Raw genomic sequence first — 24,498 nt, forward strand, 5'->3', positions numbered from 1 at the left:
CATGGGAAGCGAGTAGATTTTGTTCTAAGTGTTCTAACCTTCCAGAATTGCCCCAATGCCTCCAACGCGCTTCTGGAACTGGGCTTGGGACACATGGGGAATTGAGGTGGTACTCTCTCAGGAGTGTAGAAGTTGCCCATACGGTTCCTCACATTTCTACTTTCATTTTCAGCGCTTTTCAAATTGTGAGTTGGAATATTTGAGCAGTGATGAAATCAGTATAGTGAGTCTCAACCATCACTGAACAAATGAAGGAAAAAGAACAGAGTAAAATTGAAAAAACATATTGAATGACTCAAAGGTGGTTCAGCTAAGTGTTCCACAAAACTTTGTTTCAGGTGTGTGTGTGTGTGTGTATCCCTCCTGGATCATGGTGTGAAATATATGTCTTATCAGAGACTGCAGGTCCAAAGGTCAGGAAAACAGCTAATCCAGATGCCCCCTCCCATAGATCTGAGACCTTCCCACTCATTCCACTGGCCACCCGGGCATCTACAAATACACACCCACTATGGTGAAGACTGCTGTATGTTTCCCCCAACCATTTTCTTTCCCTGGACTACATTTCCCAGCATCCCTTGTAGCTGGGTGTGGTCACACGACTGAATTCTGGCCAACAGAACGTAGGTGGAAGGAAGTGACATTCGTACTTTCCAGGCCTGGCACAAAAGACATCCCTCCACACTTCTTCACCTACAGTGGACTCCACAGACTTAGGGGAGGGCAAAGCCACTCTAGGGAAGGAGTCTGGTTCTCTCAATGAGTTCACATGAGGCTGCCCCACCAGAAGCACCCCCACTGGTCTATAACATGTGTGAGAAAAATGCTTTGAAGCCACTTAGTACACTGAAGCCACTGAGAATAAAGGGCTTATTTGTTACAGCAGCTAGCATGACCTGTGTGCTAACTTACACACCCTCCAAATGAAGGTTGGTTAACTCAGCAGCCTGTTGAACGAAGAATCTTTTGCTGAAGTTCCAGAGAGGAGAGGAGAGGAAACTGAGTCTCTGGACGCCTCACAGTACAACAGGTGTGCCCAACTCAGAAAAGCCTAGTGAAGCATCAGGGCCACGTTCAAGGCCAGAGATTTACGCATCCACAAAATGCGTTCTAAGCCGCGTCAAGTTCATATTTTGAAAAGAAACATAAGCTCCATGGGAATTCCCTGGCGGTCCAGTGGTTAGGACTCAGCACTTTCACTGCCTGGGGGGCCCAGGTTCAATCCCTGGTCGGGGAACTAAAATCCCGCAAGCTGCGTGGCGTGGTCAAAAAAAAAAAAAAAAAAGAAAAGAAAAGAAACATAAGCTCCATGATGAAGGGTCCAAGTTGCATCTCGAGCCCAAGACCACACCAATAACAAAGCCCTCATTTAGAAATCGCCATTACCATAAATGGGGTACCGGGCTTCCATGACAACCATGCACGGTGGGTACCTCTATCCTTACCTTACCGATGAGGAAAGCTGAAGCCTACAGCTAACCGGACGACAGGAACTGCGGTTCACCACAGGCCACCACAGTGCTTAATTCTACATGACCCTGGAGGTGGGGGCCTGGAATAGATCAATGAGGGTGAGGACGCTGCCTGCCTCATCTACCACAGTGCCCGGCACATGGCAGGAATGCAGGAAATGTGTATGTTCATGTTGCATTCATGAACAAACAGCTGCTCTTCTCCCTTTTTACAGATGAGGCAATGAGGCCCAGAGAGGGCAAGTCACTGACTCAAGGTTACCCAGCAAATGAGGGAACCACATTTCAGGTAAAGTTCAGACTCCCACCCCCCACAAAGCACTCACTGTGTCTCTTCTGCCAGCCTGTTCCCTAGTGTCCCTCACACTAACCCAGGGCCTGATCACACCAGCTTTTAAGCCTCAGGGCCCTTTTTCTGCTCTTCCCAACTTCCTCTCCTCTCCCCGAATAACACACTTTCTTTTGGCTCATTCGCATCCTCCCGGGTTCCTCATTCACGAAATATTCATCCATTCAGCAATTAAGGCTTGGGATATGTGCTGCGTGCCAGGCTCTGTTCTAGAAGCTGGAGGGATGGCTGTGAACAAAACAAGAGATCCCTGTTCACGTGGAGCTTAGATTTTTGAGGAGGGTCAGGAGGGAAATAAAGAAAGAACAATATAACAGATTATACTAAGTATTTACAAATATTTAATTTACATGTATTTAGCTTTTATTTATTGAATAAATATTTAATAGATATTAGAATATATATGTCATGTATAGAATTATTTATCAATATTTAAAATACAAATGTTATAAAAGATTATGACATGTAAAATCAATATAAATGTAAAATAAATATTATGTCAGAAGTTGCTAAGTGCTGTGGAGGAAAAGCAATGAAAAAGACGGACAAGGTATTTGTAATTTTAACTAGAGAAATAAAGGCAGGCTTGATTGAGGAGGGGGAGGGAGGGAATCACGGAGCAAAGGAGTAGCAACCGCAAAGGCCCTGAGGTGGATGTGTGTCTGAGTCAAGGAAGGAGGCCAGAGAGGCTGAAGCGGAGTGAGTAAGGGGGAGAGTAGTTAGTGGGACATGAGGTTAGATAGATAGATAGAAAGCCAGGGGTCAGATCATGAACTAAAAATAATATCAGCTAAAAGGCAGAAACAACCCACGTGCCCATCACCTGAGGGATGTAGAAACAAAATGCGGTAGAGCCACTCACTGGAGTATTATTCAGTCTTGGAAAGGAATGAAATTCTGATACATGCTACATTATCGATGAACCTTGGCAACATTATGCTAAGTGAAATAACTCAGACTCAAAAGGACAAATATGGTATGATTCCATTTCAATGAGACCATACGGGACCTCCCTGGCGGTCCAGTGGATAAGACTCTCTGCGCTTCCACTGCAGGGGGCACGGGTTCCATCCCTGGTCGGGGAGCTAAGATCCCACATGCCGCAGGGTGCAGCCAAAAGATAAAAAAATAAAATAAAATAAAATTTTTTTAAATGAGGTGCATAAAATAGGCAAATTCATGGAAACAGAAAGTAGATGAGAGGTTACGAGGGGCTGGTGGGAGGGGAGAATGGGGAGTTATTGTTTAATGGGTACTGAGTTTCTGTTTGGAATGACGAAAAAGTTCTGGAAATGGATACAGGTGATGGCTGCACAACACCAAAGAGGTACTTAGTGCCACTGAACTGGACACTTAAAAATGGTGAAAATGGTAAATTTTATGGTATGCACATTTTCCACAATTAAAAAGCAATAACAGCTAACGTGTTGCATTAGATGTATCAGGCACTGTCCTCAAAGCTTTGCGTATGTTCATTCATTCACCCCTCCGACAACCCAATAGGGGAGGTGCCTTCTAAACCAGTGCTGCCCCCCAGAAAGGCGATGCAAGCCACATATGTCATTCTAAATTTTCGAGTGGAAAGAAGAGGTGAATTTAACATATGCTAATTTCAAGAATACATTTTATGTAATATGATATATACAACCATGATCATTTCAACGTGTCATCAATATAAAAATAGTATTAATGGGGAGCTGACTGTTTTCCCCCTTCCTTCAAAGTCTTTGAAATCCAGCGTGGTTTTTTTTTTTTTTTGACACTCACAGCTACCCAGTGGTTAGTGCACTGGTGAGCGGAGCTCTTGGGCTTTTACTCTGAGCTACGGGAGCGCGGGAGGGCGGAGAAGGGCCGTGAGCTGACTCAGGTTACAACAGGGTCCGGTTGGCTGAGTGAGGGAAATAGCCGGTGCGGGGCAGGGGATGGAGGGAGCCCCGGGAGGAGGAGACTGAGATGGTCCAGGCGGGAGGTGATGGTGGCTGGACAGGGGTGGGCGCAGCGGGGGTGGGGAGACAGGCCAGACGGTGGAGATCTTCCACAGGCAGAGCTCACAGGCTACGCTGCTGGACTGACGGGGTGCAGAAGACAGGAGGAAAAGGGGCATCCGCACAACAATGTGACTAAAAAGGGCCTAAGATGGTAAGTTTTATGTCACGCGTTGTTTATCACAATAAGAAAAATTAAAATGGGGAGTTCCCTGGTGGTCCAGTGGTTAGGACTCGGCGTTTTCACTGCTGCAGCCTGGGTCTGATCCCAGGTTGGGGAACTAAGATCCCGCAAGCCGAGCAGCAGCCATAAATAAATAAATAAATAAATAAATAAATAAATAAAATTTAAAAAGAGTCAAGGATGATGCCAAAGTACCTGACCCAGGCCACTGGGAGGATGGACCGAGATGGTGACGAAATGGAGGGGGCAGGCTTTACTTTTGTTTGTTTGTTTGCGGGGTGGGGGTGAGGGGTCCGACGTGTTAAGTTTGAGGTGCCTCTGAGACAACCCAGTGGAGGGCTCGGCAGAGCGGGACGGGCTGGAGACAAAAGTGAATAAAATCTGCCCTTAATTCCTCTGCTGCCCGTTTCCAGGGCCTGGCTTCTCTCCTGGTTCCCTTGACACCGTGTCCAGCCGTGCAAGGAGCATGCTATCACAGGGCAGGCCCCAGTCTGGCCCATCATCACGTTCCCCCTTCCTCCCTCATCACCAGTCGCGGCCCAGCACAGCCTCCAGGCTCCCAGCTTTCGGGGAACAGGCTTCCAGAAGCCTCCCTGCCCACTCCTACCACCCACCCGGCTTCCTCCCCTTTGGAGCCCATCAGGGCTCGATGTGTCTGCTCATTCTGCATCGTCTGGAGCGCAGAATCTGAAGAGTAAACACCATCCAGCGTCGCCAAACAGTACAGGCAACATGCACCCTGCGGGGTGGGCAAGCTCGAGACACAATACATATTCTAAGAGGTCCAAGAGCCTTTATTCAAAACCTTTGAGGGGAGATGCTTTCCGAAAAGCAGATTCTTTTTCAGACTCTGCCAGGTGCTGGGACACGCACCTGTCTACGACGGAACACCCATGACCAGCTCGGAGACGCCACCCAGTAATCAAACACTAATATTTCTGCAGCCAAATGTATGAATATTCCCATGACGAGCAAAGACAGACTACAAATAGCTTGGCTTCGGGTCAGGTCCTGCTGCCTGTTGAGTCACTGCGGGCGAGCTGCCGTTATCATTACTGATGGAGGTGGTGTTACTGTGATAGCGCGCCTTGCTCGCTGGTTGATCTAAGAAGGGAAGAGTCTTTGTGCTAAGCCCAAGGCTCCCCCAAGGCCTGGAAGCAGGGAGCCCCTGAGCTCAGGTCAGACAAACCTGGCTTCAAATCCCTGCTCTGCAATTTCCTGACCCCGAGCAACCGACCTCATTTCTCCAGGGGGTCTCAGTCCTGGGGGGGGGGGGGGTGGGTCTGGAAGGATCTGGCTGTTGCCTATAAGCCTTAAATCAACAACAATGACAACAACAGCAGCAGCAATAATAATAATAGTGGCTAACCTTGATGGAACCCTCCTCTGGTCCAGGAGGGCCCTGAGCTCCGTGTGGCCACCATCTCACTGCCTGACCCTCATCGCTCTCCTGAGAAGCAGCTTCTACTCTTATTTATCCTCTTCTAACAGAGGCCTGGCGCAGCTGGCCTGAAGAAGGAGACAGCTGGGGCTCCGAGTCCAAGTCTATCTGCCACAGGGCCTAAACGTGTCCAAAGAATGGATCACGCCTGTCCCTAGGTCAGGCCGACCCGTTCCGGATGCTGATCCCCTCCCAACAGGGATAAGTCAGTCAAACAACAACCCGTGTGCTGTCTGCTTCCTGCTGAACGCTCCCAAACAAGCCCCAAGGGGGAGGTACTATTCTTTGACTCCTTAGCTGTACCTCGGCACGTCCCACGTGGATGGGCAGCCCACACGTGCAGTCTCCAGGCCAATACAGTCCACGTCTTGGTCCAGCCAGAGCTCACACCAGGGCTGTGCCAGGCCTCCTTCTGCCACCTAGAATAGCCTCTGGCCTCTCCTTTTTTGGTTCCTCTGAAAGCTTCATCTTCCTTTGAGCTCAGAGGCCGCTCCAGAGACTGCCCTGTGTTTCCAGGACCAAGAGTTATTTAAGTAGCAGGACTTGGGCTGATTCTCGCCAGCATCTCTAGGGCCTGGCCTGGCACCAAGCAGCCACTCAGTAAATTCTGGCTGCTGTTTGCAAGGGATGAGAACAGTGAGGCCTTTCTGGAATGCCATTTGCCAGGGCCTCCTCAAACCTTAGCACACGCTTCCCTTTGCCTTAGCAAGTCCTCTTCCAGGAATCTGGCCAGCAGAAACGCTCTTGCACAAGCAACTGCAGGTGTGGATACAAAAATGTCAGGTCAGGTCACTCCCCTGCTCAAAAGCCTGCCATGGCTCCCATCTCACTCAGGATCAGAGCCCAGGTCCCGGTCAAAGACGCAGAATGGAAACTCTAGGGTAATAAAGAGGTAGCATGAATCAGCTCTTAATGGAGATAAGATGGAAGGCCAAATTACTCAATTAATCTAAAGGAGGCAGGAAACGAGAGAATAAGGAACAAAGAACACCAGAGATAAACCAAAAATGAACAGTAAGATAGAGGATTTCAACGCAGCCACATCAGTAATGAGGGCAAATACGAACGGTCTAACCCTGCACCGTCCACTCAGAGAGGCCTCATGTGACTGCCCAGCCCTGGGAACAGAGTTAGTCCAACAAGATGTTCTGAGTGGAAAATACACACTGGATTTCAAAAAGTCAGTGAGGGGCGGAAGGGGGGGAAACACTCTACAACACGTGTTGGCGAGGATGTGGAGAAATCGGAACGCTTGTGCGTTACTGGTGGGAATGTGAAATGGTGCAGCCACCGTGGACAACAGTGATTCCTCAAAAAGTTAAAAAGAGAATTACCAGATGACCGAGCGACTCCACTCCTAGGTATATATCCGAAAGCACTGAAGGCAGACTCAGATGCTTGTATGCCGATGTTTATGGCAGCGCTATTCGCAATATCCAAAAGGTGGAAATAACCCAAGTGTCTGTCTATTATTGGATGGATAAACACAGTGTGGTCTATTCAGACAATGGAATAGTATTCGGCCTTAAAAAGGAAGGAAATTCTGATAGATGCTACGATGTGATGACTATCCTTGAAGACATTATGGTAAGTGAAATAAGCCAGAGACACAGAAGGATAAATACTGTATGATTCCACTTATATGAGGAAGAAGTGGTCAAATTCACAGAGAAAGAAAGTAGAATGGAGGTTATCAGTAGGTGGTGGGAGAGGGGGATGGGGAATGATTGTTTAAGGGGCACAGAGTTTCTGTTTGGAAGGATGAACAAGTTCTGGAAATGGATAGCGGTGATGGTTACACAACATTGCAAATATACTCAATGCCACTGAATTGTGCACTTAAAAATGGTAAAAATGGGAGATTTTTATGTCACGTGCATTTTACCACAATAAAAAAGACTGTAAAATATCTCATTAGTGACTTCTAGATTGATTACATGTTGAAATAATAGTATTCTGTATAGAACAGGTTGCATAAAATATATTCACATTAATTTTCCCTATTTCTTTCTCCTGTGGCTACTAGAAAATTATAAGTAACGTATAAGTGGCTAGGATTTTCTTACTGGACGGCACTGGTCTCAACATTCCAGTCATCAAAAGGATATAGACTATTTGCTGTCTGCAAGAGACACACTTTAAATGTAAGCACACTTTAAATGTAAAGACATATATAGGCTCACAGTAAAAATTGGAACCAAAAAAAAAAAAATCCATAGAGTAGAGGTTAAATAAATTATGGAATACTACTTCTCCTTTAGTTTGCTAAAAGAATGGGTTCTGGGGGGAGGGGTGAGGGACGGACGAATTGGGAGTTTGGGATTAGCAGATGCAAACTATTATATACAGAATGGATAAACAACAAGGTCCTGGGACTTCCCCGGCGGTCCAGTGGTTAAGACTCTGCACTTCCAGTGCAGGGGATGTGGGTTTGATCCCTGGTCGGGGAACTAATATCCCACATGCTGCACAGTGCAGCCAAAAAAAAAAAAAAAAACTTAAAAAACAAACAAACAAAAACAACAACAACAACAAAAACAAGGTCCTGGGGACTTCCTTAGTGGTCCAGTGGTTAAGAATCTGCCTTCCAGTGCAGAGGACGTGGGTTCGATCCCTGGTCAGGGAGCTAGGATCCCACATGCCTTGGGGCAACTAAGCCCGCACACCACACCTAAGCCCGCGCGCCGCAACTACTGAGCCCACGTGCTCTGGGGCCCACGCGTGCCACAACTGGAGAGAAGCCCATGCACCGCAGTGAAGATCCCGTGTGCCACAACTAAGACCCGACACAGCCAAAAATAAATAAATCAATTAATTAAATAAATATTTTTAAAAAACAAGGTCCTACTGTATAGCACAGGAAACTGTACTCAATGTTCTGTAATAAACCATAATGGAAAAGACTATGAAAAATAATGTAAATATATCCGTATAACTGAATCACTTTGCTGTACAGCAGAAATTAACACAACATTGTAAATCAACTATACTTCAATTAAAAAAAAAAAAGAGTGGAGTTCTAGATTGCTGCCATGGAAATAATTCTAAGACATTTGTTCAAGTTAAAAAGCAAGGTGTAGAATAATTCATGTGGTACGTGTGATCAAGAAGAAAAAAATGTATGCACAGAAGAGAGGGGTAGAAAGAACGCATCCAAACTCCTCACAGAGGGCTCCTCTGGAGAGGGCAGGACAAGGGGACAGTTTCATAGTGTTATATATGACTTTTTTCCGTGTCTAATTAATTCATACAGATCTGCCCTCAAATTGGCAAACCTCAAAGAGTTAAGGAATCTGATCTTAGCCTCTGGCATCCAGCGCAGGGCCCTTGAAGCAACTCGGAAATCATCCGGAAACCACTCTACCCCTTGCTACTCAAAGGAGGGGCCTCAGGGTCCCCTGGGAGCCTGCTAGAAATGCAGAGTCTCAGGCCCGCCACAGACCCGCTGAATCAGACCTCGCATTTGAACAGGCTCCCCAAGGGATTCGTGTGCACGTTCAAGTTTGAGAAACTGTTGACCTGCAACACAGCCCAATCTGTCTGCACAGATTTAGTAGGTACAGACTAAAGGCCGGTCAGTGATAATAATAGCAACCACCGTGACAGTAACAGCAACCAGCACTTACAACGGGCTTATTAAGTGCCAGGCGGTACCTTATCTCAATGAAACTCCACAGACATCCCACCATGTCGCAGATCATCTCGATCTACAACCCCATATCTGCAATTCCAACCTCCAAAAATCTCTAAAAACCATCCCCTTTTTTTCCCCTTTACTCATTGTGGGGCAAAAGCTAACCTGCAATGACCATCCTTATGTATCCTCCTTAGTGTAAAACAGCCACAGATATATTAGCAGCAGGAATAGTATTTGCTGCAGAAATCTTTAGCCTATTTGGGGAAGGGGAGCTGCCCTGCCTGGCTGAGGGCTGTTCCACCTCATCCAGCCTGCGCTGCGGTCTGAAATATTCTGAATGTTGACACACCTTGGAAGCCAGTTACTGCCGTAAATTTGCAGCACATCTGTTGACATGTGACATCATCTATGAAACCTCCGAGAGGAAGGCACCAGGCCCCCCCTCGCTGATGGGGAAACTGAGGCTGCGAGAGGTGGTGGGCCCCTGCTCCAAGTCCCGCAGCTGCCTCCAGGCCAGATCGGCCTCCGGGGTCCTGACCCCTTCCTTGCAGGTCTCCCCGTCAGTCACCCACCCGGGCTCGCTCACAAACTCACAAACACATCCGAGGAAGCCGGAGGGCACCACGGTTATGTTAATGAAGACACCACAGAGGGTAAAAAGGGAAAGAGGAGGGTGGGACGGGACGGCACCCTGCTGAGGCGGGGCCTCCACTGGCTAAGCTGAGACCCAAGCTGGATCCCAGGGCAAAAAGCAGAGTGGAGGGGGGCGGGGCAAAGGCAGCTTCCTGACTGTGGGCTTTCAGTCCTGGTCCCTGTAACAAGCAAACAGTGAGGCTTTATGGCGAAAAGCCTGGGCTTTGGGGCCAGACTGCACCCCCCGGGGTGGGGTGGGGGATCCCCAGTTTACCCTTTAGCAGATGTGTGACTCTGGGCAAGTCACTTAACTGCCCAGTGCCTCAGTTTCCTCATCTGTAAAATGGGGATGCTCACTGCACCTACCTCCTAAGGTCCTAACGTGAGTAACTGAGTCAGGACTTGTGAGGGCCCCAGACTGGTGCCCATGGCCGCATGGGCTGTTATTATTATTGTTGCTATGGTCATGAGCTGTGGAAAGCTCCTAACTGGATCCACAACACCCCTGAAATCCTCCGCCAAAGGTTGGGATGTAGAGTCAAGCGTGTGTTTCTCTGGGGGAAAGGTCAGAGGCCTCCGAGCAGGTTCCCCAAAGGACCTGAGCCCTCCTTCCCCCACACTAAGGACCACCTCGTGCTCTTAAGACCTTGCCCTGGAAGAGATAAAAGGCGGCTGCCTCTCCCAGCTGGGGCAGGACGGCCAAAGCTCTCGCCCTCCCAACAGCTGGCAATACCACCGGCCTCCCCCTCTCCTGCCCCCCGCCTCTTGACACCCCCTCCTGTCTCCAAGCAGGTTTGCACTGGCCTCCTGAACTCTTTCCCAACTGCACAAACATCTTTCTTCTGCCTTCACACCCCTCTCTTCCTCACCTCCTGACCTGTAAGGAAACTTCACTCTTGAGCCCAACCCAGCACACCCCCTCCTCCCTCTTCTTCTAGAATCTTCCTTCGCTCCTTTCCTTTTCTCTAAGCCTGCTCAGATCCTAAAAATCTCTAAGCCTGGTCCCTCATTCATGCAGTGAATACTGAGCCTGGACGCATTCCCAGTCAGGTCCGGGGGATGAATCCTCACACAGAAATAAACTGCGTGACATGGAGGAAGTTGGACAGGGTCGTCAAGGAAGGCTTCCCAGAGGAGGCGGTACTTAAGCAGAGGCCTGCAGGACAGGACGAGGAGCCCAGAGACAGGAAGGAGTGGGAGAAGATCACGGCAAGCAGAGGCAAGGGCAAAGGTGGGGAGGCAGGAACAAGCTGGGTGCGGGAAGAAAGCAAGGTGAAAGGGCAGGAGATGAGGTCAGGGAGATAAGCCCAGGCCAGACTCATGGGGCTCTGTGGGGGGAGGTGAGGGTTAGACTTTCACCTGAGGGCACCAGGGAGCCATAAAGGGTAGCAAGATTTTTTTTTCCATCTCTGGCTGCAAGAGCTCCATCTGCCTGCCCGCCTTCCGTCCATCCATCCATCCATGAAGCCATCCTTCTCTCATGACTCCTCACCATATTCCAGTCTGGCTTCCGCCCATACAAACCCATCAAACCCAGGAAATCTTTGCTTCCAGAACAGCCGCATCCAACCCCGGAAGCCTGTCCTCAAGTCCGTGGAAGTTAAGCCTTTCTAAAAACTCTCCCACTTTGTTCCTGAGATGCTCATTGTGCCTAATCCTGCCCCTCCTCCCTCTTTCTCTGTTTTGGCCAAAGAAGCTCCTACCCCTCCCTACACGTGGGTGGCCGCCTAAGTTGATTCTCCACCCTCTCCTGTCCTCTCCCTGGGGAATCATCCCCATCCCTGGGACTTCAGCGATCACTCCGTGTCACCGTCTCTCACTCGTGATGCCTCCAGTTCATTCATTCATTCCGTCTGCACCTCACCACCAGCCGAGAGGGTGCTGGAGCTTTACTCTCTGGGGTTTGTGTTCCCCAAACTACAGACACCACTACAGCATCTCAAGAAAGGGCACCTGCATCCACTCAGTCGCTCAGGCCAGTGACTTTGGATCATCCTGGCCTCCCTCCTTCTCTTACCTCCCATCAACAAAACCAAAGCACCCCAGATCTCAGCCCCAGTGTCCTGGGCCCTCTTTCCCCGTGAAGCTTCAACTGGCCTTTGTGCAAAGCATCCCAGGTTTCTCTCTGCTGGAAATGGCGTGGAGCCCAAAGCCTGCCCCCAGAAGCCCTCTCCTCCAGGAAGCCTGCCCTGATGCACCAACATACCCCAGAAGCAATGCCTCCTCCTGGCCTCCACCAGCCCAGCTGACACTCCTGAGACAACTGATCTCACCTTGCAGGGAGAATGGGTGTGTTTTGGGCTTACCCCCCTCCCCTGTCCCGAGTGCAGAGCTCTGAGGCCCGGCACAAGGGAGGCCTGCTATGTGGGTCTGAATTAACCAGTACGATGCGCCTGGATTCAAATCCCTGCTCTGCCAGCAGCTAGCTGTGTAACCTTGGACAAGGCACTTCACCTCTTGCTGTAACAGGGAGAGGAAGGCAACCCGGGGGTCTGGCCCTGGGGAAACTTCTAAGCAAACCATGATAACTGCACCGCACGGAGTCCCACAGCCAGGAGAAGCAACAGACAAATGGCCAAGTAACAACACAGGAGGCCTGAAAGCGGGTGCTGGGTGAAAAAGACTCAGAAGGAGAAATACAGCAGGATCCTCTGTAGAAAGCCAAAATCCACCACACCAAGCAAACAATTTGCCAGGGCACAGAACAATTTGCCAGGGCACTGGGCCAGGGAAGGGAATGGGAATACAAGGGAATTTTATACAGATATATATATATATATATGCACTTGCATATATGTGTATATAATATATACATTTACTATATGCCTATTATACTGCTAAGTTTAAATTTACCACTAACTTATTACATAAAGTATAATAATATATAACATATATTAATGTATGTGTGTGGGTATATATATTTTACTGTTCATTTGCTTAAAGCAGACTTCTGTTAGGAACTCCCTTAAGTAAATCTCCCTGTTCTGCTACAGAGTCTGGCCGGGGGCTCTTCAGGCCCAGAAGTTGGCTCAGCGTCCCCTGTGACCAATGCAGACACGGCTCCCTGCCCCTTAAAGGTCGCAAAGAAAAAATAGGACTGCGGAAGGGGGACGGGCTCGGGGAGGGGTAAGGGCCGGGCAGATGTCAGGGAATTCTGCTGGGCCAGCTAAGGAGACAGAAATCCGACAAAGAAAAACAACTCCTCACGAAACAGCTTTGAGACTTTAGGTGGCAAAGCACGGGCAGCCCGGAAGGGCCGCAGAAACCAGAAGGCAAAGACGGAGCAGAAGTTTCCCAGACATTTTTATCAACTTCGAGACCTGAGTCTTTCCCCATTTTAGCATCTCGGTAAAAGGAGGCGTAACTTACAGCCAATGGCTTGTGTGAACACAGCACGTGTGGCTTCCGGTCGTGGCTGAACTGAGGAGGGCAGCACCTGAGCGCCCCCCCGCAAGCCTCAGTCCCCTGCTGGGCAGCGGGCAGGCCCCAGTCCTGACCTGCCCCGTGGGCCCTGATTCACTCCCTCTCTGAAGACACTTAGGGAGGGAGTACTGGGCAGTGGGGAGGTGGCTAGGGCAGGATAGGCAATGTCCATGCACCAAGTGTCAAGTGCAGTTGGGAGACCCATGGCTGCCTGTCCTGGGTGAGGGGCCTGCCGGTGGAGCTTTGCTGCTGCAGGCAGAGCCCTGCAGCTTTGAGGGCTGGGCTTCCTGAGCCAAGGAACCACTCAGGGGTCGGGCTTGATAAAAGTGGTGGGGGGGGCAATGAAGGCAGCTGAGGCTGGCTGGGGGCCTCTCGGGCCCCACCCACCAGGACTCCCAGGAGATGCGTGGCACCCCGAGATTGGCATTTTTAGTGCTTTGGAAGCAGGTGGGTCACACTTTTTAAGAAACAGAAGAGCGACTCCAAGCACAGGCTCTCTGCTCCCTTTCTCCATGCCTGTGACACGTCCATCCTTCAGTCAGTCAGTGAGTCAGTCAACAAACATCTACAGGATTCCTACTGCACACCAGGAGCTGAGAACACGGGGCACATCATTTCCCTCCTTCTGTAGTTTATAGAATCTAGTGAGAAAGCCAGGCCTGAAGAAAAGCTCACGGGATACCTACATCCCAATGGGGCTACGAGGGGTGGAGCAGTGAAGTGGGAGAGCATCCCTAGGCCAGAGGCCGAGGCTGGGAAGAGCACCCAGGGGAGGGGCGAATGGGACGATGAGACTTCAAGAGGGGACGGGGTGGGGGGGCAGATTTCTCTCTCCCGAGAGAAAGGAGGTGAAGCCTTCCCAAGGACTCCTGCTCCGTGATAAAAAGGCTAAATCTCCAGACAGTGATGTTGAGCTGAGGTGCTCAACCCAAAGGACCACACAAGTCCGCGAGATTCAAGAAGAGGCAAGGCAGGTCCACAACAGGATAAATGAGCAGCGGACCAGTGACCCGCTGCTCTGGGAGGGGGTGTTGACTGTAAAGGGGCACAAAGGAACTTTTTGGCTGCGATGTGAACGCTCTGGATCTCGATGGGGTGTGGATTGCACAGGCTGCTACGGTTTGGCAAGACTCATGGAGAAGCACCCTTAATCTCTGTGTATTTCACTGTATGCCAATTACACTCAGTGAGAGGATGGGGGAGAAATACATACACACACACACACACACACACACACACACACACAAAACTTTCTGTGAAAGGGGATACACGTCCACAAAAGCGGGAGGGCACGGGGCACGTTCTGGGGAGAGAAGTGAGGCCACCGTGGCCAGAGCCTGCTAGGCCGAGGGGAGCCTGGCCTGAGAGGGTAAAGAGCTGAGAGCTCTTCCGGGGGCCCCCGTCATCTAACCTGGAGGGCTTGGTGTTCGAGGATGGGTGAGGTGCCTTGAAGGTCAGGAGGGAGGTTACAGTCTAGCCAACTGTCACAAGCACCCCGTGAGCATCTGTGAGCATCGGCCTGCCCAGTACCACATAGTGGACGAGAGGCCGGGCGGCATCCATCCTCTGGAAAGGGGGCTCCAGGGACCTTTGATCTGGAGGTGTCCTGGAGGAATGGACCGCCCTTCACCTCCAAGCTGCGGAGGCCACCGGGGCTCCCTCCAGGGCCCCAGGGGTCATTAACGAGGGTCCCACAGCCATAGAGATGTTCCTCCCTCACTCCGCACCCAAGGCTGCCAGGATGGGACACAGGGGACACAGGAGACTGGGCGGGGGGAGTTACCTAGAAGTCAACAGCCCCCTCCAGCCCCTCGAAGGACAAGAAACACTTTGAAGGAAAATTATAGAGGATGGAGTGAGCAAAAGGAGGAGATTAAGGCAGCCAGGCCTGGTCAGGGGCTCCAGGGATATAACCCTTCCTCTGACCTTCCTACCCCTGGAAGGAGCGTTTGGTTACAGCCTCCACGGAAGTGATAACTAACTACAGTGACAATGGTGACTGCTACCTTCTGCAGAGCGCTTACTCTGAGCCAGGCACTTGCAAAACACTTTTCCACTCAGGACCTGATTTAACTGATGAAAAAGCTCTTGAAAGAAGCATCGATTTATGATTCCTGTACTTCTGGTTCTCTAATCTGGAATTAGAGAAAGGAAGTAACTTGCCCCCAAGTCACAAGGTTAGAAGGGGCAGAAAGAGTACTCGAACCGGGGCGGCTGACCCAGTAACCCCTCACTGCCGGGGTCATCTGTCCATCCCCCTGCCACTGGCCCACCTTCTCTGACTGTGATTTCTGCACAGAATATCAGAACCCACATCCAGGCATAAATCCCCAAGCCCGTGTGATCAGAAACAGCCACCCACCAAGGTGCAAAGCCTGGGGTGGCCAAGACACGATGGCAACACAGATCAAGGACAACCTGACCAAAGTTTACTGCCTGCAGCCTCGATTTCCCCAATCTATGAAATGGGCCTAATGTCTCTTCCATCACAGAACAGGATAGAACCCGGAGGTGATGAAACAGATTCTGGATACCAAAAATAATAACACCATTAGTAACGAGAATGATACAGTTTAACTGACATGATATCTGGAATTTGCTTAAACGTACTCCAGCAGAAAAGGGAAAAGAAAGTGCAGGGTGGCGCAGGGGATTGGGGGGGGGGGCGGGAGGAGGGATCAGCGGAAAATTGGCGAAGCTGGCGATGGGTACACAGGGGTTGATTATTTTATTCTCTCAACTCTTGGTGGGTACTTCAAAATTTCCATGATAAAAAGATAAAATAATAACAAGCAAAGTGAATTTTCACCGCACTCCTGCAAGCCAGGGCCTGTCTTAAAAGCTTTCTACATCTTCACTCATTTAAGCTTCACAAAGACCCCATGAGCTCTGTTACAGATGAGGAAACTGAGGCCCAAAGGGTATCTGATTGCCTTGGAACCTTCCCTCTGATTAAAATGCCAACATTGACTGCCCGGGGTTTTAGGGGAAGGAGGCAAGGACGCGGGTATCTAATTCCACGGGAGATTTCTCTCCATCATCACCATCATCATCATCACCATCATCACCACCACCACCACCATCACAGCCACTGACATTTTCTGAGCACTTGTGGTATATCAGGCACTGTGTTAAGCACTGAACATCCGTGAGCACACAGGTAGGTCTCCCATCACAGCCGTTCTTCCAGATGAGGAAAGCGAGACCCAGAGCAGGACAGCCCTGTCTGTCCCCAGGGCCATGCCGCCGCAGCAGCCTGCCCTGTGCCCTCCGCTGCTGTGCGGTTTAGAATGCCAACAATGTTCCCTATGTGCCTTTCAGGAAGACAATGGAGAGCTTTCAGAGTGGCGAAGTCAGCGTGGGGCCCATAGGAGAACAGTAATCATAGTGAAAATAACAGCAACATCAGATGCTGCTTCCTGAACGGCTACTGCACGCCCGGCCGGGGAGGGCAGTGCCTCCTTCGGCCCTCACAGCCCACCTGCCAGGGAGCCATCGTGGGCCCATTTTACAGACAAGGAAATCGAGACCCAGAAAAAGATTGCTTGCCCAAGGTCACGCTGCAGGTAAGTGGAAAAGCCAGCATTCCCTCCCCTGCCTGCCAGTAAGGGGGCTCACAGCCCAGAATTAAGGGGTTCCTGACCCCAGGAGACAGAACTGCCATAGAATGGCAGATGACACCTCCACTGAATGACTCAGCTAGGCTACCCATGCACCTTGATGGGTATTATTTAATCCTCACAACAGCCTTTCCAAAAGTAGGTACTGAGGTGAACCCATTTAACAGAGGGGGCAACTGAGGCCCAGAGCCAGCAAGCCCCCTGCCTGCATCCATTCAGCCAGCAAGCGGCAGAGACGGGATTCCAATCAACGGCGCCCACACCCTTGACCTCCACACCAAGTGGCAAGCACATGGTGCAGGCCACGGGCAGGAAGGAAGGGGCAAGGAGGTCACAAGAGGCAAAGACAATGGATGGATGGGTGGGATGACTTGAACAGGAGGGGAAACGATTTCCTTCAAGATACAGCTCCACAGGTGCCTCCTAAGAGTGACCGAATGACAAATCGCAGGCTCTTGACCCAGCAATCCCGCCTCCAGGAGTTTATCCCGCTGGCATACCCACTTCCCAGTAAGACAGATGGATGCATGCCCCCTGGCTCTGCACGCTGAAACTTTAGGAAACACCTCCATATCCGTGCTGAGTCAAGGAGGATTTGCCCACACTGAGGAATACAATGCAGCTGAGAAAAAGCCAAAGAAACCTCTCCATGTACTGTGCACATCTCCCAGGGAGATGAAGTGCAAAAAGCAACGTGCAGAACGATGGGAAGAGGGTGCTACCATCTGTGCAAAATAAATATTTTTTAAGACATACACATGTATATAAATGTGTGCGCACAGAACATCAGGATTGAGGCGGTGCTCTGGGGAGGCGAGTTGGGGGACCAGGGATGCCCCGGAGGGTAAAGGGGTAGACTTACTATGTTTGGGATTTTGAATTTGTCCCATGTGGATGTATCACTTAGAAAAAAAGAGAAAGAGAGAAAGAAGTTGCTTCCCCCTTGGAGCCTTTGCAAACCACCCAGACAGAAGGCATCAAAGTCCCCCAGCAGCCTTGAAGACAACACTTCTCTCTAGCCTCCTCCCGGATTGGGTCCCAATATCATAACTGGGCCCCAGGGCCGTGGCACACAGTAGGCCCTCAGGAAGCTTAATCGGGAACAATTAAAGACAGACAGGCCCTCTCTCCAGCTTCTCCTGCCAACAGATCCCCCGCCACCATGAATACCTGCAAACTCAGGACACAAAACTAATTGTCGCCAAACTAGAAATGTCTTAGAAAACCTTCTCTTTTCCCACTGGGGGATCTTGCATGCCACTGAGACACAAAGGCTTCAGTCAATGGGGATAAAACTCTAATGGTGGTACCCCAGGCAGCGGAGAAGTCTAGGGAAGGAAGGAGGAGGGAATCCTTGGGGACCAGTCAACCAAACATTTCCCATGTGTCTCTAGTGTGACACATCCTACGCTGGGGAGCCAACTAAGACAGGCCCTCTGCCCTCAGAGAGCGGGGACAAACTTGGATATGACCCGGTGAAAAAGGGGGGCAAGTCATTCTGATTGGGGGGAGAGCGTTTCACATCATGGATGTAAAACAGGCAACTTGCTGTTTCCACTAAGAGTCAGGGAGCCTGGTGGGGGAAAGACCCCGGAGAGACAGAGGCAAGAGAACCATGCCCCCCACCCTTCTCCCCTGCAGGGCGGGAGAGGGAGAAAGGCAGCCCCTCACTGCTTTCCAGGCCCAGGCCGGCTAGAAAGGAATGCCATGTTTTCCTGTTTCCAATTAACTTCCCCCCACCAGCAGCCCTCTGCATTCTTGAGACCAGGAGTCAAGACAGCCACGGGGGAGAGCTGGGAGGGCGGGCGGGAACTCTGATGGTGGCTGGGCCTGGGGCTCAAAGGTGACCCCCCCAGGACCCCGGGGTACCCACACACCCCCCAGGACCCTCCTGCCAGGCCCCCTGGGCTTGGCGCTGACCCCTGGACCCTTTCACAACCTCTCAGAGGGGAGAGGGGGAAGACCCCACATCCCCAGGGAAGGTTGGGGAAGGCCCCTGAGGCCTCTGGGAAGGAAGCGGGCAGAAAAGGGGGGCAGGGCATAGGCCTGTCACTCTTGGGCCTCACGCTTCCCCCCTTTTCCACCCCCACCCTGCCCCCCAAAAATCAGTTCCAACTTTCAGGAAGCACTCACCCTAGAGAGACCTACAGCCCCTCCCCTCCTGCCCCCGCCCCACAGGAATTATGATTACCTATGATGCCTGTCACCTCAGGAAGGTATTTGTAGGGTGTCCCTCCAAGTGTTAGCCCCTCTCCAATCACACCCCACCCCCTCCCTGAAGTCTGGACTGGAGTCCCCTCTCAGCCATAGAACAGGTATCCGCTGGACTCAGTTTCCTCATCTGTAAAATGGCAAGATCGCCCGTATTGCCCCCCTCACTGGGGAAGCTGGGCCCTCCCCAGCCCTTCCCCCTCATCTCCCCCCCCCCACTGGCCAAATGTGTATTCGACACCGGCAAGTGCTGAAGGGGTGGGGTCCCAGAGAGCTGGAGGCGGAGTGTCACCAAAGTGGAACTCCTTACAGTGGGGCCTCATCCACCACCACAGGGAATTCCTCCAGGGTAGATGCCTTTTGCCATTCACCCTAAAATACCCAGCACCCAACTTTCCTCCCCACCCCTGCAGGCCTGCCATATCCCCGTATGCTGAAGGAGAAATAAAAATAACACGTTTGGATAAAACTTTCAGTCACCGCAAGGTCAGTTAAGGAAGCTCTACTGATCCCCACCCGCAGATGAGGAAACTGAGGACTAGTGAGTTGAATCTAGCGCCTGAGGTTACAGGGTGGGGCAGGGAGTCTGCCGCCCAGGCCGAGGGGAGAGCAGGCAGGGGAGTTCTCTGCCAGCTACATCACGGCGCCATGGAGGGTCACGGGGCAGAGCGACGACGAAGGTCCCCGGCAGCTCAGATTCCCTCCCAGCGGGGCCGAGTCCCAGGTCAGGTGGAGCAGGAAGAGGATGACAGAGGGGCCACCGACCAAGTGCCCCCCAAACCCCAGCCAGCGAGGCCTGGGGCCCCCCCTTCTCCTGACTCCACACCTCCAATCCTCAGCTCCTGCAGGCAAACGCTCTGCTCCAGCCACAGGTGAAAGCATCCTGCCCTCAGCCCAGTTTCCAGATGCTCCTTACCCCTTCCCCAAACGAGCACTGGCGGGGGGGGGGGGGGGGGGGGCGGAATTCAGCCGCTCCTTCCTGGTATTATCTACATTTGAGACTCAACTGAAGTCAAATGGACAAATTGCCAAAGAGGGGTACAGGAGAACCTAAGAGTTTTGAGCTGAGTTGGAAAAACTTGAGACGGTTACAGATTGGGGCTGTGTGACCCCGGGCAAATCACTTAGCTTCTCTGAGCCTCCATTAGCCTGTCTGCAAAATGGGAATCACATAACTGACCCAACTTCCTCCTCGGGTGGTGGCCAGTGGGTAGTGCACCTAACAGTAGCCAATCCCTAATGCTCTCTGGGTAGGAGATGTTATTTCCGCCTTCCAGGAGTGGGGGAGCTCTGGGGAAGGGGGGTGTAGCTAAGCACACCCCTTAAGTCTCACTGGACGCTGGCACATGGGAAGGGGGTGGTTCCTGAGCTCCCCTGTTCTCCCACCACCCTAGCAGGTCGGCGTTGACTGAGGCCCCCATCCCCACCCCAAGTGAGAGGAGAGGTTGAAAGCACAGAGCACTTCTCAGAAATCTCAGGCCTTAAAGTCTGGGGGTGTTTCTAAAAACTGTTTCCCTGACAAGAGCCCTGGGAAAGGAGGTGTGAGGGAAAAGCAAACCCTCAATACATCCCCAGATCTATACTATCGGAGGACTATGTAACAAAAGGGGCTGCCTGTCCGGACAGAAGGCCGAGCACGGGCAGGAGCCCCCGGTCCGGGTACACCAGACGGCTGGGACCTGTCACCCCGGCCTCCGGGGAGAGCTGACACAGCGGCCTCTGACCCCACCTCCCGGGAAGTTCAGCTGCTCAGAACCACAAAGCAAAACAAAGGGGTGCGGAGAGGAAGGAGCCGCCGTGCCTTCCAATCACCGCTGCCTCCCGAGCCCGCCCGCGGCTGCTCGCCCCGCTCGCCGCTGGCCGCGGACCAAGGCCTGGGCAGCCCGCGGTCCCTGGTCTCCCCGCGGCCGCCCGTGACAGGAGCCGGAGAAGCAGCCGAGGGGCAGCGAGGGATGGGAAAACCAGATGGCTCCATCCCTCCTCCCTCCTCCTCCATCCCTCCCTCCGGGTGCCCGCGGCCCGGCCGCCCTCCGCAGGGGCCCGGGGAGGCCTCGGGCCCGGCTCGTCCGGGCTCACCACAGGGAAAGGGCTGCCTTTGTCTAAAGGTCACCACCCGAGCGCGGTGCCCGGGCTGGGCCTGGTGCCTCCCATTGCTAGGCCGAGGGGGTGGAGATGGGGGGCCGCCCCAAATCTCGGAGGTGACAGGGGTAAGGCTCACCTCCCTCCTCCCCACCCCCCGTAACGGCCCCCTCCGGGAACAACCAGCTAGCGGGGGCGGGGGTCAACTCCTTTCGTTGCTGGGGGGTGGGGGACCAAGTCAACTCCTTTCATTGTTTCGGGGCGGTGGGGAGGAGGAGACCCAGTGGCTTCCTTCCGCATCCATCCCTCCCCAGCATGCCGGAGGCCCCGTTTCTCCCCGGCACCTCCGGAGGGATCTGAGGAGGGAGCGCAGGGGACGGGCGAGAGGGGGAGATGAAGGCTCGCCAGCTCCGGCCGGGAAACCACCATCCGCTGCCCCACTGCCCTCTTCTTCCCCAAAAGGCAGGGAGCAGGGCGAGGGGAGGGGGGCCCCCCCGGCCCGGGGGAGGGGGTCTCCCCACCCCTCCCCCCGTGGAACGTTAGGTCTCGTTTTTCCGCCGCTCCATTGTATCCCCGGCAGCCGGCGGGAGGGCCGGGGAGGCACCGGGCGCCGGGTTTGGGCAGGGGAGCCCGGGGTGGGTGGGGGGGTCCCCGCAGGATCGGGGCGGCGGTGATGGAGACACGCGGGGGGTGAGGGGGGGCTGCCGGGGGTGGTGGGCGCCGAACAGAAAAAGAGGCAGCGGGCGATGCGCCCCGGTTGGGGGGCTAAGTGTGTGAGTGTCGGGGGGGTGGGTTCGGCCCCGGCTCCGGCTCCCCCCACACACACCCTCGCCGCCAACCCCCACTCCCCCCTCGCTTTTGCGCCCTGTCACAGCCCCGACTCGCAGGTAGAGAGAGTTAAGAGATTTAAAGAGAAATTGCTACATTGTGAGAAACTCACCCTGATGTTTGAGCAGCCGTCGGCGCGGGGTCTCCGAGACGGCCCCGCACGGGCTGCAAAGGGAGGACCCAGAAGGGGCCGACCGGCCGGGCCGGTCAGCGCACTGCCTGATCGCATGGCGGCCGCCCGGCAGCCTCCGCCAGGCCCCTGCCGCCGCCCCGCGCCGCGGCCCGGGCGCCCCGGACCCGCGCCCGCTCCGGGCGGGACCCCTCGGGTTTGCAAAAAAAAAAAAAAAAAAAATTTATTTTTTAATTACATGCAAAAGAAAAAAAAAACCTTGCAGGTTTTGTGTTCCACCCCCCCTTTCCTCCTCCTCCTCCTCCTCCCTCCGCCCTCGCTGAGGGACGGGCTTGGAGGAGGCCCCGCCCCGCGACTCCGCAAACCAGCTTCGGCTCTGGGCGCCGAGCTGCGGGCCCGCGAACGAATGGGAGGCTGCGAACGCCCCGGGAGGGTGACCTCCGCACCGGCGCCGCCCCCTCCCCAGCCCTAGTCCCGGGGGTTCAGGGGCGCGCCTTCCCAGGCTACGGTGGAGTCTGCCGACTGCATCGAGCGATGCTCCGGATTAGGGGGAAAGGCTAAAGGGATTCGCCCTCCCGTATCCCGGGCGCCCAGCCCGGCTGGGGAGCGGGCGCGGTGCGCCCTGGGCGCGCCCCGACGCGGGGGATGGTCGCCGGGCGGGAGGACGCGACCAGGGGGAGCGCCGAAGGTTCGAAAAGGTAGCGGGAGTCGCGGCTGGAGGAGAGGGGAGGCCCCGCAGGTGGAATCGCGAAGGAGCCGGGAGTCGGAGCCAAAAGGGTGGAAGGCGCGGGGGCGGGCGGTGCTTTGGGGCTACTGGCCGGGACCCCGAACGCGGCTCGCTCACTCACCTCAATCGGTCTCTTAAGCTGCTACGCCCCGGGGAGGGCGCCGGGGACGTGGGTCCGACCTGTCTTAGAGCCTCCTCGAGGCCTCTCGGGCCGCGCAGATGGGACTCCCAGAAGCCCCGGGACGCCTCGGTGGTGTTGGGTCTGTTTCCGCCCCGCGGGGCCGTGTACGCCTTGCGGGCGTGACACTTCGATTCGCGCGTTCGTTCAGGGAACGCTTGCTGAGCGCCTGCTGTGTGCCCTGCGCCTTGCTCGGGGCCCATCGAGCACCTAGACAGCTCGGAGCTACCCTGCCGGGGCGCACAAGCCAAGGGAACTTATATTCTGGTTTCTCCTTACCTTCTATTTCCCCGGTGTCCTGGAAAAGCCATGTGTATACCGAAGCAGCTCAATAAATGCGTGTTGAATAAATGAGTGATTGAGACCTATGTGTTTTAAGCTTTAGTATTGATCCTGGCATCTTGGTGGCACTACGCATATTATTTAAGAGACCACGGAGGTTAAGCGCCCTGACTCAAACCAGTGAGCCCGTGCTTCACATCCTGCCACTTCCTTTGCTGTGTGACCTTGGACAAATTACTTCACCTCTCCGTCCATTTCCAAGAGGAAATAATTAATAGGCCTCATTTCATAAGGTCATTAGGAGAAAATGTTCTCATGGAGAGCAGCATCTGACAGGAAGTGCCAGATAAGTGCTGTTATTATTGACTATTATAGAAAAAGGAAACCTTATTAATTCCAGAAGTGAACACGTGTTGCCCCAAACATAAGACAGTGGTCAATCTATAACTCATATAGTAGTCATCCATGGCCCACTGAGGTATGTGATCCTTCCAGGAACAGCAACATACAAGGACATTATTTTTGTGCAGCTTGCCCTTCTATTTGCTAAGATTGAGCCACTGGGCTACACCTTGGGTATTCATTTATCTGGGTGCCATTTTTCCAGTCTTCACCAAGAAGAGACCTCCAGGAACTCCCCCCTAGAGACCTTTAGTTATTCCCACCTTGAAGTGTAGAAAACTAAATTGGCTCAGAGAGGGGAAGCGTTTTGCCCAAGGTCACACAACCGGGTAGTGGGACCTGATCTGAGCTGGGTGGCACTGGTGTCTCTTGTCATAGCTGCCAACACTGGGGGACTCGGAACTAGGGAACTGACTGGGGTTCAAAGGTAGCAGACCTGAGGCATTGCGAGGGGTGACTGTCCAAGTTTATTCATTCATACAGGAAGTATTGTTTATGGGTATCTAGTGTGTGCCAGGAATATAGCAGTGACCAAGAACACCCTGGTTCCTGCCCCATCGCTACCTCCCACCCCCATTCCGCAGCTCACAGTCTATTAGGGACCACAGACAATGAGCAAGTAAGCAAATAAGTCACTTAGCCTCAGTTTCCCCTGCCCTCTGTAGCAGGTTCCAGGCTTCTTAGGTGCATTATGGTATCTACCCCCCCACCCCCCCAACACACACCCCAGAACAGTGCCTGGCACTTAATAAGTGCTCAAGAAAGATCTGCTGAACAATGAGATAATACCCACCCTTCCACAGGCATACCTGACCTCTTAGGAAGATGGTCTTGAGGCCAGGCGGGCTGGAATGGGCATGGGTGTGAAAGAAGCCCCCAATCTAGCCATGGCTGGCAAAGCCCTGGGAGGTCAGATG

General features: G+C 52.9%; 1 protein-coding gene across 6 annotated transcripts in view; it reads right to left on the reverse strand.

Moving 5' to 3' along the window:
- Positions 1-24,273, reverse strand: part of BICRA (BRD4 interacting chromatin remodeling complex associated protein) — a 77,588-nt gene extending 53,315 nt beyond the window's left edge. For 3 of the 6 annotated variants that reach the window (XM_059906067.1, XM_059906068.1, XM_059906061.1), the window contains exon 1: positions 21,975-22,091. The gene's annotated coding sequence lies outside the window, so the exon portion shown is untranslated. Of the gene's footprint in view, positions 1-5,359; positions 5,418-5,734; positions 5,754-21,974; positions 22,092-22,840 lie in introns of those variants that run through there. The other 3 variants (XM_059906062.1, XM_059906066.1, XM_059906063.1) reach the window with 3 other exon arrangements.
- Between the last annotated feature and the right edge of the window lie 225 nt (positions 24,274-24,498).

This window comes from Balaenoptera ricei, chromosome 19, assembly GCF_028023285.1.
Source record: "Balaenoptera ricei isolate mBalRic1 chromosome 19, mBalRic1.hap2, whole genome shotgun sequence".
Classification (NCBI taxonomy): domain Eukaryota; kingdom Metazoa; phylum Chordata; class Mammalia; order Artiodactyla; family Balaenopteridae; genus Balaenoptera; species Balaenoptera ricei.